Source organism: Schistocerca americana, chromosome 11 (genome assembly GCF_021461395.2).
Source record: "Schistocerca americana isolate TAMUIC-IGC-003095 chromosome 11, iqSchAmer2.1, whole genome shotgun sequence".
Taxonomy (NCBI): domain Eukaryota; kingdom Metazoa; phylum Arthropoda; class Insecta; order Orthoptera; family Acrididae; genus Schistocerca; species Schistocerca americana.
In genome coordinates, this window is record NC_060129.1 from 171,927,396 (window position 1) to 171,941,275 (window position 13,880).

The following is a 13,880-nucleotide window of genomic DNA, read 5'->3' on the forward strand; positions in this document are numbered from 1 at the left end:
AAGCGTGTTCAGAAAGTACCAGATTCTGTGAATTAAATATTAGGCGCTGCAGTGATTCATTGTTAGGGCACAGAAGTACTTTGATGGTTAACATTTCGCGGGTGTTCCTGGAGGCACATTACGTGTACAGATATTACGTACGTTATTGAAATAATTCGTAAATGCAATGTTGTCAACCAGACTAAGAATTTAAAGACTTCTTGGCCTTGTGTAAAATGAGCAAGGGGATCGAGATCATGAGTTGGACTGCTCAGCACCGTACTGGTGCAGAAACTAAAGACGACGGGTAAAAGGCGAGACAGAGGGCTACCATGAACGATTCACTCGTTTCCAGAATTCGAATTTTTCCGCAATATTAGATGTACGAATATGATTGCATGCCATTACGAATTCAGCGCCTTGCCAAAATGCCGACAAGGCAAGGGAAGACTTTTCGTGTGTTGTAACATGCGAGGTATTTGACCAAATGTGGCAGGTGCAAAAAACCGTGTAAGGCGTGGGTGGGGGGGGGGGGGGGGCTGAACGAGATTTATGTACGCAGTCCACACAAGTCAACAGCACGCAAAAGCCACGAACTCTGAACACCGCAGCAAAGTATGTGGAAGACAGTGCGTCGGCGGTTACACTCCAAACCGTACCGTCTGGATCCCTTACAACAATTAAAAGCGGACTGTTACGGCCGGCGCCTCCACATTTGCGCCACATTGCAGGGATCAATTGAGGATGGACATTTCGCCCCCACGCTGATATTCAGCGACAAAGCAACTAACACTTTACTGAAAAAGTTTATCTCCGCAATGTGAGAGTGTGCCGTACTGAAAAACCTCAGGTAATTTCGGCGCATGAAGGAGATTCGCCGAGGGTTAATGTATCCTGTGCTGTGTGACAGGCGAAGCTGAATGGGCCGTTTTAATACTGAGAGACAACTGTGCCGGATACATCTTACCTCGATATGTTACAGTTGTGGTTGTTTGGACTACTCATTCCTTCAGGGAGCATCGATGTTTGTTGCTACCTAAACGACGAAATTTCGCATCGCTGGATTGGCCGTAGGCGGTTAACGCAAGTACTGATCAGCTTGTAAAAGCAGTTAACAAGGGATGTTTGAAAATCTGAAGCTGGTCACGGGTTTGTGTAATTAAACTGTGTGTGTGTATCGTAATTGCGGTTGTCTCCTATATTTAAGTCATAATGTTTATAATTGTACTACAGCCCTGTTTCTCTTAATGTTTATTTTCGAAAATCTAGCGATTAAAATAGGGTTTCATTGCACTGTGGCTGACTCAAATGAACTTGAAATATTAGCAGAAGACCACTCGATCACTGATTACACAAAATAGAGGCCATACTGGATGTTACCGAGAACTCGCGCCACAGGTATGTATGCACGATGATCTTCAGAGCCATTTTGTATCTTTTTAGACCACTCGGCCAATGGGCTTGCGAAAATTTGAAAGGGCGCGAAACACAGCAACGTAACCGTGAGACGCAGTACAAAAAACAGACAGAAAAACACCGCGGGCGGGAGAGCGCGGTCTGTACTCGTCCGGAGAGTGGGGGCTGCCGCGGGGCGCCGTGCTGGCCGGCCGGCTGCACAGGTGTGGACCTGCCTCCACACTAGGGGCAAGCGGGCCCAGCACTGAACCTGCCGATTCCAACTGTGCGTCACCAAAACGGACATACAACACTCTTCGAAAGCTAACATGCGTGAAATACGTGCCACACAAAAATTGTTACTGTAGCATTCCGTTTCTTTGGCTCCGCTGAGTGACAACCATACTGTAACCTGACAACCTGTACCAGAACTCTGGCCAAGCAACGGATCACTTTTCCACCACAACACTCTTTACAGAAAATAATATAGCAGCCACGCGTTCTGTTGTATCCGTGAGTGTGTGTGTGACGTCACGCAGCAAACCATTACGCCACGGGTCAATGTCGACGGCCGCTATCAGCAGCTGCGAGCTGCTCCAGTTTAGGCAGCCGCCTGTACTAAAAATACGGGTACTGGCAGAGCCTTGATGCTTTGAGAAAAGTGAAACACACGACGGAAGTCTGAGAAAACTGCAGATTTCTTCACTGATTAACTACTAAATGGTTTATGACCACATGGGCCACCAAGGTGACAGCGAAATTTTCACGAACTTTTTTTTTTCTCCGTCTGAGACATTCAAGTAGCGGGTGCTTGTAAGTAAAATGAAGCTACTGACCCAAGTCGACTGTGGTCTGTGAGTATGGTAAGGCAGCGAAACACTGTAGACATGCTAATGCGTTAACGCGAAACCAGTTGGCGCCGGAGGAAATCAATTCCAATACCAGGTGCGAATCTGTCACTGTGCAACACCTCGCGGAAGTCTCCGGTGCTCATACTGAACAAGTTCAGCAAGTGGCGGTTAATAATATCGACATTCTGCCTTTCTCACTTGTTTGTCCCTTCCTGTGCACGTTCCGTTCCCAATCCATTACATATGGGAACATTCCTTCCAGTGTAAATAGGTTCCGCAAGGGCGCATTAGCACACCAAGTTTCGCCGCCATACAGCAGTCACAGCCCACGATGGACCTCAGAGTGGCTCAACTTGAGACTACAAGCAGCCAGTGGTAGGGCACGGCTACCCTCAGCCACGTGTCAGGGCGACACCTCGCCGCCGTCTCCACGCTGAGTCACGTTTACTGCCGGCCCAAGTATCCTGTGAGACACCACAATGTGAAATTTTATGCGGCTATCACATTTTACTGGTGGACAGAACACCTAATGAATTGAAAGCACCCGGAAACACTGCGCACATTCCCAAGTCACGAGTGACCTTACTCCCTTATTATTGGATATCTATGTGTGACCTAAAGAGCTGATTCCACACAATCGCGACCTTTTTAGGAAACACTTTTGGCTGCCGCTGCTGTTCATCCGTGAACGCCACAGTTTTCTACAATTCAGCAAATCTTATCTCGCTACACACGATACGCTTTGAACAGGTCTTTAATACGGCGTGCATCAATTGCGTTGTATATTTTGTGATAGGCGAGTATAAATACGAAAACCACCACACACAGTTCCATGTCACGAAAGTGAAGGGCATTTAGAGCACCGATTCCGGGTTGCTTTTTATACATAAAATTCGCGCAACTTTTATCAAATCATCGTGTCCCTCACGTGTGACGACAGTCACTTTTCCGTGACGTCACGCGTTCTTTGCTTGCAGTGGATGAGGGGGAGCACACTGAACAGTCGTGTTGATCTACCTGTTTCCGGAGATAAAATTGTCAATTTTATGGTTTTGGTATTCAAATTTGCGTTTTACGACGATGTGCAGTCTAACTGACACATGGCATTTCTGAACTCTTCAAGACGGGTCGTCTTCAGTACTTTGCCACGCCGAAGTGTCTGCAAATGCGACGTCAGTGGCCACCAACGATTACGAAACTGACTTACCATGAATAACGGGTAAGGCTTCTGTAACAGTATCTGGCTAAACGAAATAATGTTTACTGTTGGTTACTGTCAAACATAATTAGAAAATGCCCCCACAAATGTTATAATTTTGACGTGATTCAACCCTCTGACGGAAACTAACAACAAATCTACCTTGACTCTCGCAACTGTTGCACTGGAAATGGCACAAATTAAATCTAGATTCTGCCGCCGTTAGTGCCTGCACATAGAAATCTACACTGCACTTTAATGGTGTAATTTGAACGTGAAATGAAGAAGCTGGTAAGTGACGGCGTCAGAATCACCGACCTTCATCCTTCCCTCACATAATACACGACTGAAGCGCAGGCCGCACACAACACGGCGCGCCTCACAGATCGCTGACGCGTTGCTTTGTCGACACACCGGGCTCTCTCATCATAATCAGACAAATAGTAACACGAGAACAGCCCAACAAAACGATGCAGCGTTGTAGAGTGCTAAAAAAAATTTCATGAGCACATCACAAACGAGGAGACGTGACAGAGCGATAAAAAATACGAAATGTTTATTTCGTGAAGCACAAACATTACGATAAATTCTCAAGAATTCGCCAACTACTACGCAGATGGTCGCCTGTTTGTAATGAGGGTGTTGGGGAAAGCTACAGATTGCTCGTTGACCATAACCTTAATTCCAGAAAATTGTGAAGATACTGAAATGAACGCGAGTGCTGCGTCTCATCGCCACAAGCGTGTCGGCGTCACGCCACGAGTTGTGATTCGCGAATGGACTTCAGGATCCGCAACGCCCACGCACGAAACAGCTTCCGACGTCTGATTACTTTGCGGACGAGTTTACGTGTGTAACATCTGACGTTAAGCATGTAAGCGAGATAAAAGTTTACAAACGGTTTGAAATTGTTCTTAATGTGTGTTCGAAAGCAAGTGCTCATTCTGAAATACTGAGTAAGCACAGTCTGCTTAATTTGCGCTGCTTTTTAAATAAAAGCCCGTTTATCGCGCGTCTAAATTTTTGACACGTCATGTCTACTGATGTGTGGGCCGTACGACGATGTAATTTTTGCAGATACGCTACGGGGTGTGGGGATACTGTCAGCCAACTGCGTCGCGAATAGCTAGCTACCGATAAACTACAACGATACGTCTGATGCCTAAGTTGACTCCATGAACAGCGGCAACGTGGCCGGAGTAGGGCGGTAGCGGAAAAATCTCTCCAGTTCTCGTAGTCTTGCGTGCAGTTTCTTGGAAGTCGGTAACTGCCCTTATTCTGAAATACTGGCTGACTAACGTCCGCGTATTTCGGCGCCCTTAGTCACGTTACCTCGCGACGCGCAATGTTTCCAACTGCGGTACTTCTCTTACTGTGTGACGACCGCAATTTAAGATTATACCTCTGAATGAGTACATCTTGACAACATTTTAGATGTCTGAATTTGGTCACATTACGCGAAACATTAAAAAATTTCTGCCGCGCCTGCAAGCCGCTACACGCCTTGTCGCACTAAAACTCGCTTACTATAAAGTTCTGCATTTCATGGTTTTCGTAAACTTGCGTCCTACGAACATAATCAAGAACGCGAGGTTTTCATTTTAAATGCCTGTTGTACGTGAATTCCGTGGAAATCTACACTGGCACATCGAAACACTAGCCGACTGAATGTGGCGTTATTTTCCATTCGTTCCACGTTATTCTCGCTCAAGTTTTCACAGACTGGAGCAAGGCCACACGTAACGACCAATAAATCACTGAACACTCAAGACGGTAATTTAACACACTGTTAGCCACCCCCTTTGTTCGTAGTGGTCGTAATTTTTCAAAGTAAGACAAAGTATTAGACAAGAGCAGTAAGTGAGTTACGCGACAAAAACCACACAAAAGCGTGCAGAACATCCGCCGCTCCCATAAATTCCTGCCTCACCTTTCTGAGGTATTCCCGTGCAGACACAAGATACACAAGCTCTGTCTGGGCAGGCAGGACAACGTCGCACGCTGCTTCCCTCCAGGCTGCTGCGTCACAACTGGACCGCACAGACAGCCGGCTGCCCCCCCCCCCCCCCCAGCGCTGACGTCACGGGGCGGCGTTGCCAGCTCGCGCGGCAGGCGAGGGAACGGCTGCAGCAGGGCGTCTACGTCTGTGTCGGCACTGCCGGACCGCCTGCGTCCCACCCACGCCACAGTCCGTTATCTCGAACCGCGCTATACAGCTGCCAACACACCCCCTTCGCCTGGCGCCCCAAAAACCGGATTTCGTAAACCGATTCCCCAGTACCGCTTTTGGTGAACGCAAAGATGGAACAAAGACGCTGCATTTTGGTCACGGGATGAGGAGAGGTGTGAACACAACATCTTCCGTCATCGTGCTGAGTGCCAGTGACTTACGCGCGAGCTTCGCGATTCGTATCGATCATTTGCTACTCCAGAAACGACGGACGAGTGTGACAAGTTTTCGTTAAAGAACGTTACAGGGATATCAATGCTGAGGTCATCGGTGCCTGGGCTCACGTACTACTTTAACTTCAAGTTACACTGAGGACGACACATTTACCCTCAACGTGTGGACCAACTGAAATCATTCTGTGATTTCGTTGATACTCGATACGGCAAAGTTCTAGGTAGTATTAAAACTAGATGGTTGTCATTGTTGCCAGGAGTTACGAAAGTTATTGATATGTATGAACCTTTGAAATCTTGTTTTCTATCTCAGAATACGTGTCCCACGTTGCTGAAACAAATTTTCGAGAACCCACAGTCACTTCTTTGGCTTCATTTCACACAATGCCCATTGAAAATGTTTTTTTTAAATTCAATCCAAAAGTTGGAAATAACCACGGTTTCAGCTTGCTTCAAGAAATAATACCATTTTAATTAACTTGGAAAAGAAGATACTTTCACTCAGTCAAAATACGAGCCTTTTACCAATTCTAAGACACTTTTGTGACTTGTTTGGAAAAGTAGAGTTCTCCACCTCAACCTCTGAAATCATCTCATTGGATAACACCAAAAAAAATACTGTTTCTTGGGCTGAACTTTTAAATTTTCTGATAATTCTTAAGGCCGTGGACATGTGCAATATTTCAGACGAGAAGGATGCGTGAACAACTTTGTATCCCAGAAACTTGAGGAATTGGAAAAAGCTAATTTGGAAACAGATGAGACTGTGCGATGTCTTCAATACACTTAAAAGTACAGGTACTTCATGTAAAAATATAGACACGCTTGTAAGTTTTGCTCCTGCTGTACTATACACAAATATTGTTGTGGAAAGAATATTTTCAATTATAAGTTCCCTTTGGAGGGTGGAATGTGTAGTGCTAGAACCACTTCATTCCCCACACGTGTTAGTGTGTCTCATATTAGAGGCCAAAACCGAACATAAAATTCTTTGTCAAGTACAGAGTAGAGGTGCTCTTATTCGGTAACTGTACTGTCTAATTATTGGATTTATAGTGAATTCTTGCAATGGGCCTTTGTCCTCAGAAGTTGACTGTCTAAAGTATTTTGCTCTCTGTCCCAGTGTACTTAAAAGCAGAATAAGCAAGCATTCTTCAGAACTATATAATGTATGGAGATGGTCAGTGTCTGCATCAAGTAAATCCTACTCCATATTTGGCAGATTGAGTTCCACATTTGGAGGCTGCATTCGAGAGACACGTACCCTATGTCGAAGCTGAAGCACCATTTAATATTTTCGTGTGTTTTAATTCAGACGTAAACGTCGAGTGGCTCTTTACATACCACCTCACAGCACCACTCTGCTTCCTAGTCAAGATCCCTAAAATCATTCAGTTCTTATCCTCCCTTAATAGCGATCAATAAAATTGTAATAGCCGGCCGAAGTGGCCGTGCGGTTAAAGGCGCTGCAGTCTGGAACCGCAAGACCGCTCCGGTCGCAGGTTCGAATCCTGCCTCGGGCATCGATGTTTCTGATGTCCTTAGGTTAGTTAGGTTTAACTAGTTCTAAGTTCTAGGGGACTAATGACCTCAGCAGTTGAGTCCCATAGTGCTGAGAGCCATTTGAACCAACAAAATTGTAATATGTTGTCTTGTGTATCCAGTACGAGGATATTTCATTCCTTAGCTCATACAACAGCCTGACAGGTGGTGGTTTTCTCTGCTATTTTTCCAGCACATGAACGAATTTCAGCCACAATCTAAGTTTGTGTGTCTGGTGCGTGCTCAATGAAACGAAAATAACCTCTGTTTGCCTGGTGGCTGTTGGTATTTGAAGTCAGCAACAGGTTTCATTTGGAACACCGACTTTGCCATTAAGTCTGAATTTTGCGGAGAACAGGTAGCCTTCATAATGGCGAGACCCTTTTGCACAGGATTTCGGTCACCCCAGGGATCTCATGTTGATGCTGTGACATTGTTAGGGTGTACTAACACGTAAATTTTATTTTCTACAGATCTCTCACAATTTCTTCATTGTGGTTGATTTATGAAACAGTGTCGTCTTTGATGTCTGTTTTGAATTTTGTGTGAAGTGTGTTTATGGTAGTTTGGGAGCTTTTCGTTGTAATCCTTTTGAGTGGGGAGTTTTTTAAATGTAATTAATGCTCGTGTGACGATGATTTTGCGCTGGGAATTGCGTGTGAAGCTCATTTTCATTTTACTAGGTTGCTTGTGATGAATACTCTTGTTTAGCCAGTGTGATGAACTTGGTAAAAATTTAGCATGTTATTTAAGTGACTGTTTCAGGTAGTGTTTTTTCTGTATAAAATTTTCATTTGTGTTATTAGAAAATAGTTACGTGTAGTCGCTCCAAAAGCAGTACGGGGAGAAAAGAAAAAAGGTGGTGAGGAGTCAGTAGACGAAATGCCCAAAAAAGAGACTGCGACGGTACAGAGACGTGTGGGAGATGGATTCTCCCCACTTTTAGCCACGAAAATGTGCAAAATGAAACAGTAGGTTCCTCCGATGCGAGGCAAATGAGTGAGCCAGACTTCAGTGGTGCAGCGGAGATGTTTAGATTTAGGATGTGCACAGCCTGCTCCACTCACAGCTAGCAGTGTTTCAGGTCGAGTGCACAACTTACTAAGCGTGAGTGCGGGCGAGGCTGAAGCAACGATAAGTGAACAGAGGGCAGCAGAGCATGTAGCTCTGAGCAGAACATGATTGGCCAATTTGGCCACGCTGATAAAAAGAATAAGCACATAGCGAAGAGTTAAAGGCAGACTGCAGACTTGCTGGCGTCAAAGGAGGAGCTGAACTGAGATTTAGTTGCCAAATATGGCACCTCAATGACTACAGTAGAATCACTGAGGTCAGGAGTGTGTGAGAGAGAGAGAGTGTGTGTGAGAGAGTGTGAGTGAGAGTGTGAGTGAGAGTGTGAGTGAGAGTGTGTGTGAGAGTGTGTGTGAGAGTGTGTGTGAGAGTGTGTGTGAGAGTGTGTGTGAGAGTGTGTGTGAGAGTGTGTGTGAGAGTGTGTGTGAGAGTGTGTGTGAGAGTGTGTGTGAGAGTGTGTGTGAGAGTGTGTGTGAGAGTGTGTGTGAGAGTGTGTGTGAGAGTGTGTGTGAGAGTGTGTGTGAGAGTGTGTGTGAGAGTGTGTGAGAGTGTGTGAGAGTGTGTGAGAGTGTGTGATTCGTAAGAGACCAAACTACTAAGGTCATCAGTCTGTAGACCTACACACTACTTAAACTAATGTAAACTAACTTATACAAAGAACAAAACACACACACACACACACACACACACACACACACACACACACACACACACACACACACCCATGCCCGTGGGAGGACTCTAACCTCCGGCAGGTGGGGCCGCGCAATCCGTGACACGGCGCCTCAAACCGATCGTCACTTGAGGAGGTAGGAAACCGGTGAAGTGGGATAGAAGTAGAACAGGAAAGAGTGAGCGGGAAAGGCTGGTTTGCCAGGTGGCTAGAACAGGAGTATGGGAGATGTGACTGACTGTGATCATAGGGAATTCTTTAATCTACTAAAACAAATGCCCATGTTCACTGGCAACATACAGGGTGGCGCACGAAATGTGTTACCATTTTGTTTTTGAATATGAACTTTACTGTCAATACAATCTGAAAGGAACATATACTACAATGAAGAGCCGTCCATGGAGATTTGTTCTAACTCAGCGCATACTCAATATGTCCACCATTTCGTTTCCGACCTTCCTTCAAACGAATACTGAAGTTAGTGATTACCCTACAGCACATGTCTTCCGTAATTTCAGTGCAAGCTTGAAGAATAAGTCTTCTGAGCTCCATTACATCACGTGGACGTTTCGGGGAAATTTTTTCCTTTAGGAACCCCCAAAGAAGAAAGTCACATGGATTGAGGTCTGGACTACTGGAGTTTTTACACGAGCATTTCGACGTGAGGATCATTTCACTCAGGCTTCCAGGTCGCTTCAATGACGGACAAAATTGGCTCCCCAATGGCGGATATATAGAGCATGTGCTCAGAACAAATCTCCATGGACGGCTCCTCATTGTAGTATATGTTCTTTCAGATTGTATTGAGAAAGTTTATATTCAAAAACAAAATGTTAACACATTTCGTGCGCCACCCTGTATGTAAGCCAAGTACGGACATTATCGAGACACTTGGGAGCGAATAAACAGCAGGAGTTTTCCAACTGGAAAGTACAGGTAAGGGAACGCTCGATGTTGCAAATACAGTACATGCACAGAGGCCTTAGGCAAATCATAACAAATACCTACAGGCAGTCCACTTAAACTGGAATCATTAACATTTTATAGGAATCCACAGTACTTGCGAGCTGAAATGAGAAAAAACATTAGGTAATTTTGAAAGAGAAATGGGAGCTCAACTTTGAATCCACCGAAGTACACGTAGGAACAACTGTGGATGAAAAGGCCAGCTCGAGAAAGTGCAGAAGAAATCTACAGCAGAATTCCTGTGTCTGTGATGAAACGAAAATTATGATGCACTGCGATGAAAAAATAAAAGAAAATGACAACGAGAATTGCCTGAAACTACGGAAGACGCTGTGATAATACGATGCTAAACAGCACCTACATTTGCATCTACATCTACATGCTCTGCAAGCGACCGTGGCAGAGAGTGCGTCCCACAGTACCAGTTGTCAGGGTTTGTTCCTTTTCCATTCACGAATGGAGCGCGGGAAGAATGAATGCCTTTGTACGCTTAGTACTTATTGTAATCTTATCCTCACGATCCCTATGTGAGCGGTACGTAGAGGGTTGTAAGTATATTCCTAGCATCACCATCTAAAGGCGGTTCTTGAAACTTTGCTAATACACTTTCTCGGGATAGTTTGCGTCTGTCTGAGTCTGGAAGTTCAGTTACTTGTGTACTTCCGTTACACTCCCACGGGTCAAACAAATCCATGACAATTCGTGCTGCCCTTCTCTGTATACGTTCAGTATCCCTTGTTAGTCGTATTTGGTACTGGTCCCACACACTTGAGCAATATTCTACAACCGGTGGTACGAGTGATTTGTAAGCAAAGTCCTTTGTAGGCTGACCGCTCTCCACCAGAATTCTACCAGTAAACGGAAGTCTGTCACCTGCTTTACGTACAACTAAGCGTATGTCGTCATTCCATTTCATACCTGGTACTTTATATGTGTCGGCCGATTCTAACAGTTACTATGATATAGTCCTAGAATACTACTTTTAATTTTCTGGAGGCACAGTTTTACATTTATGAACATTTAAATCAATTTGCCGTCTTTCAACCGCTTTGAAATCTTATCAAGATCTGAGTGAATATGCAGCTTCTTTCAGACAATACATCATAGATAACAGGATCATCTGAAAAAACTATGAGGTTAATATTAATATTTCGTCTTCCGCAGAGATAGCGTTGTGGTGTGATCTTGCAGCTGTGTTAAGGGCAACCTACAGTTCACACGAGTTTCTGCAAACGTGACATTTTTGACGCCAGTAGTTTTGCATTCATGTGGACCGGGCTGTGGATAAGAGAGATTAAAACGTTGGCAAGAATTAGCTCTGAAACATACTGAAAAAGTTGTGCCAACTGCTTTTGCTAATACACCTTCGTTAACATCAAAAGTGAGACCACTTACTGACTTACAAGCAAAAAGAATCTCAAGCCAGCCAGCACAGAATCCAATATCCTGCTCATTCAAGTTTTTCAACAAAATAAAATTTTTAAAACATCTGAAAACTGATGTTTGGAGTTGGTCCGTAGTCAGAAAAAAGGGGGGGGGGGCAGCCACTCTAACAAGTGAGGTAAACCATCAGCTCACTTACCTTGTGTCCAGTAAGCAAAGCCGTTTCGAAACACAGCTAGCATCTCTCGAAAACACGTCACTATATGTTACATTTGGTGTAATAAAATCAAGAAAAGCGTAATATAAGTGGTTGAAGAGGTACTTTAATGGGAGATTTTTGTCTGGGAAAGAAGTGGCCTAGAAAAACTAGCCCGTAAATTGTCTTTTGTACACTTCACATATGGCTACATTATATGTATAGCTGAGACTACGCCACCGTTTTATTCTGTTGCAAATGTGTCAGTCAGTTCTATGCTTATTTTGTATGGTAATTAGCTTTGCCAGATGATCAACGTGTGAATATTTATTCGCATTTCCGAGTTTCACACTTAATATGTAGACTTGTAAATTATTGACAATGACAACGCAGACCTGATACGCACACGCCCAGAGAGAGAGAGAGAGAGAGAGAGAGAGAGGAAGGAATGATTGAAATGGCTCTGAGCACTATGGGACTTAACTGCTGTCATCAGTTCCCTAGAACTTAGAACTACTTAAACATAACTAACCTAAGGACATCACAGACACCCATGCCCGAGGCAGGATTCGAACCCGCGACCACAGCGGTCACGCGGTTCTAGACTGAAGCTCCTAGAACCGCACGGCCACTCCGGCCGGCAGAGAAAGGGAACTACTATATGTACACAATATCGAATATTTAAGAACTAACTGCAATTAACGTAATAAAGAAGTCCCGGAACCTTTGCAAACGTGAAGGTGATATGGTAGGACGCGAGTCACCTCCGTAGCCACCCTCTGCTCTGTAACTCAACGCTTACAACCGCTGCCTCACAATCAACCGCTGGAAGATCAGCCCCCGCACCATAAACTGAATGTAATGAAGGCTTTAGCAGCCGATACGTCCTTACATGACGTCTGATTATAACACATCCGAAAGAAAGTGACGTGTTTTTACATATCTTCCATGTACTGTTGCCTTGAAACGGTGCTTTTTCATAATACGGAATTCAGGACCTCATATCCAGTAGCAGCCATGACAAATGACTACTTTTTGATGCATAAATAATTATAACAGTCACGTGCAAATGTCGTCAACTCACGGAGTAACAGTGTGATAAGTTTCTTTTTTTAACCAGTCTTGGCGGCCCACATCAAGCCTCAACTTCCGTCATTTCCTTTGTCTCCACAGGAACACAGCCGACCAAGCGAGCAGAACCGTTGTTCCAGTTCCAAGTACTGGAAACGCTGTCCAATGCTCCGTACTGCATGCCTGGACTGCACACTTGCGAAGGGCGTTTCAGTTTTCCAATACCTATGTACCGTAAAATGTATCACTAAGAGTTTCGTGGCGTGCAATTTAGTAAGTAAGGACTGCGAAATGCACCACTTAAGCTTCGAGGAAACTGAATGTAACCTGGCGCCTACTGCGACTGCTGTTTCCAACCAACCACAACACGACACGACACAACTGAAGTCATGGGAGAATTCACTGACTTTCCGCTAATTGTAAATGACGGGAAAATTCTCCGTACAACTTCGTATGCATTACGTAGCTAAAAATGAAATTTCCATCCCGATGACCAATTTATTACTGTCTGTTCATTTGCATACTGATGAGTTAACCATCATTTGAATTCTGGGTTCCATATGACACTTTACAGCTTTGCATCAGAAGATCAGATGATCAGAAACACCTAAAGAGTGAACAGAAAGATGTTTTCCGACACAGACTGAATGCACATTTAACAGCACATGACGATTCTTGCTACACAAATTTCGTGAAAGGATATACGGACCAGTACTCTACGAGATGTGTCCAGACTAGGAATAAGAAAATACCGCACCTGTTGCTACCGCTGCCAATCTTCTTTGACCGACGACGAAAATGCCGGATAAGCCAATAACCAAAATGCAGTGTGCGTAAAATACGTGTAGTAACAAGGACTATTTAGTTTGTTTCCATCACAGCACATTCATACACTTCAAATCACGAACTGCCCTTTCAGTCTCAGCTGCAGAATAATGTCAGCACACCCTGCCTTCCAAGCAACAATGTGGGAGGGAAACAAACGTCAGTGTTGTGTTCTGCCTCTGCACTGGGAGTAGAAAGAGAGTCCCGTGAAATCACGACACAGGTCAAAGCCAGTGTGTGGCATCGCTAGGACACTCGGTGGGGAGTCTGTTTTACGGTACGTGGTTGTGCCCTAGCAGTGTTGGGTTTTAATTTGGAAGGCATGAT

General features: G+C 44.6%; 1 protein-coding gene across 3 annotated transcripts in view; it reads right to left on the bottom strand.

Moving 5' to 3' along the window:
- LOC124553628 (protein roadkill-like) overlaps positions 1-13,880 on the bottom strand; it is a 106,665-nt gene that overhangs the window by 84,611 nt on the left and 8,174 nt on the right. The window contains exon 1 of one of the 3 annotated variants that reach the window (XM_047127489.1): positions 5,354-5,485. The exons of the other annotated variants lie outside the window; for them this stretch is intronic. The gene's annotated coding sequence lies outside the window, so the exon portion shown is untranslated. Of the gene's footprint in view, positions 1-5,353; positions 5,486-13,880 lie in introns of those variants that run through there. 3 annotated transcript variants of the gene reach the window in all.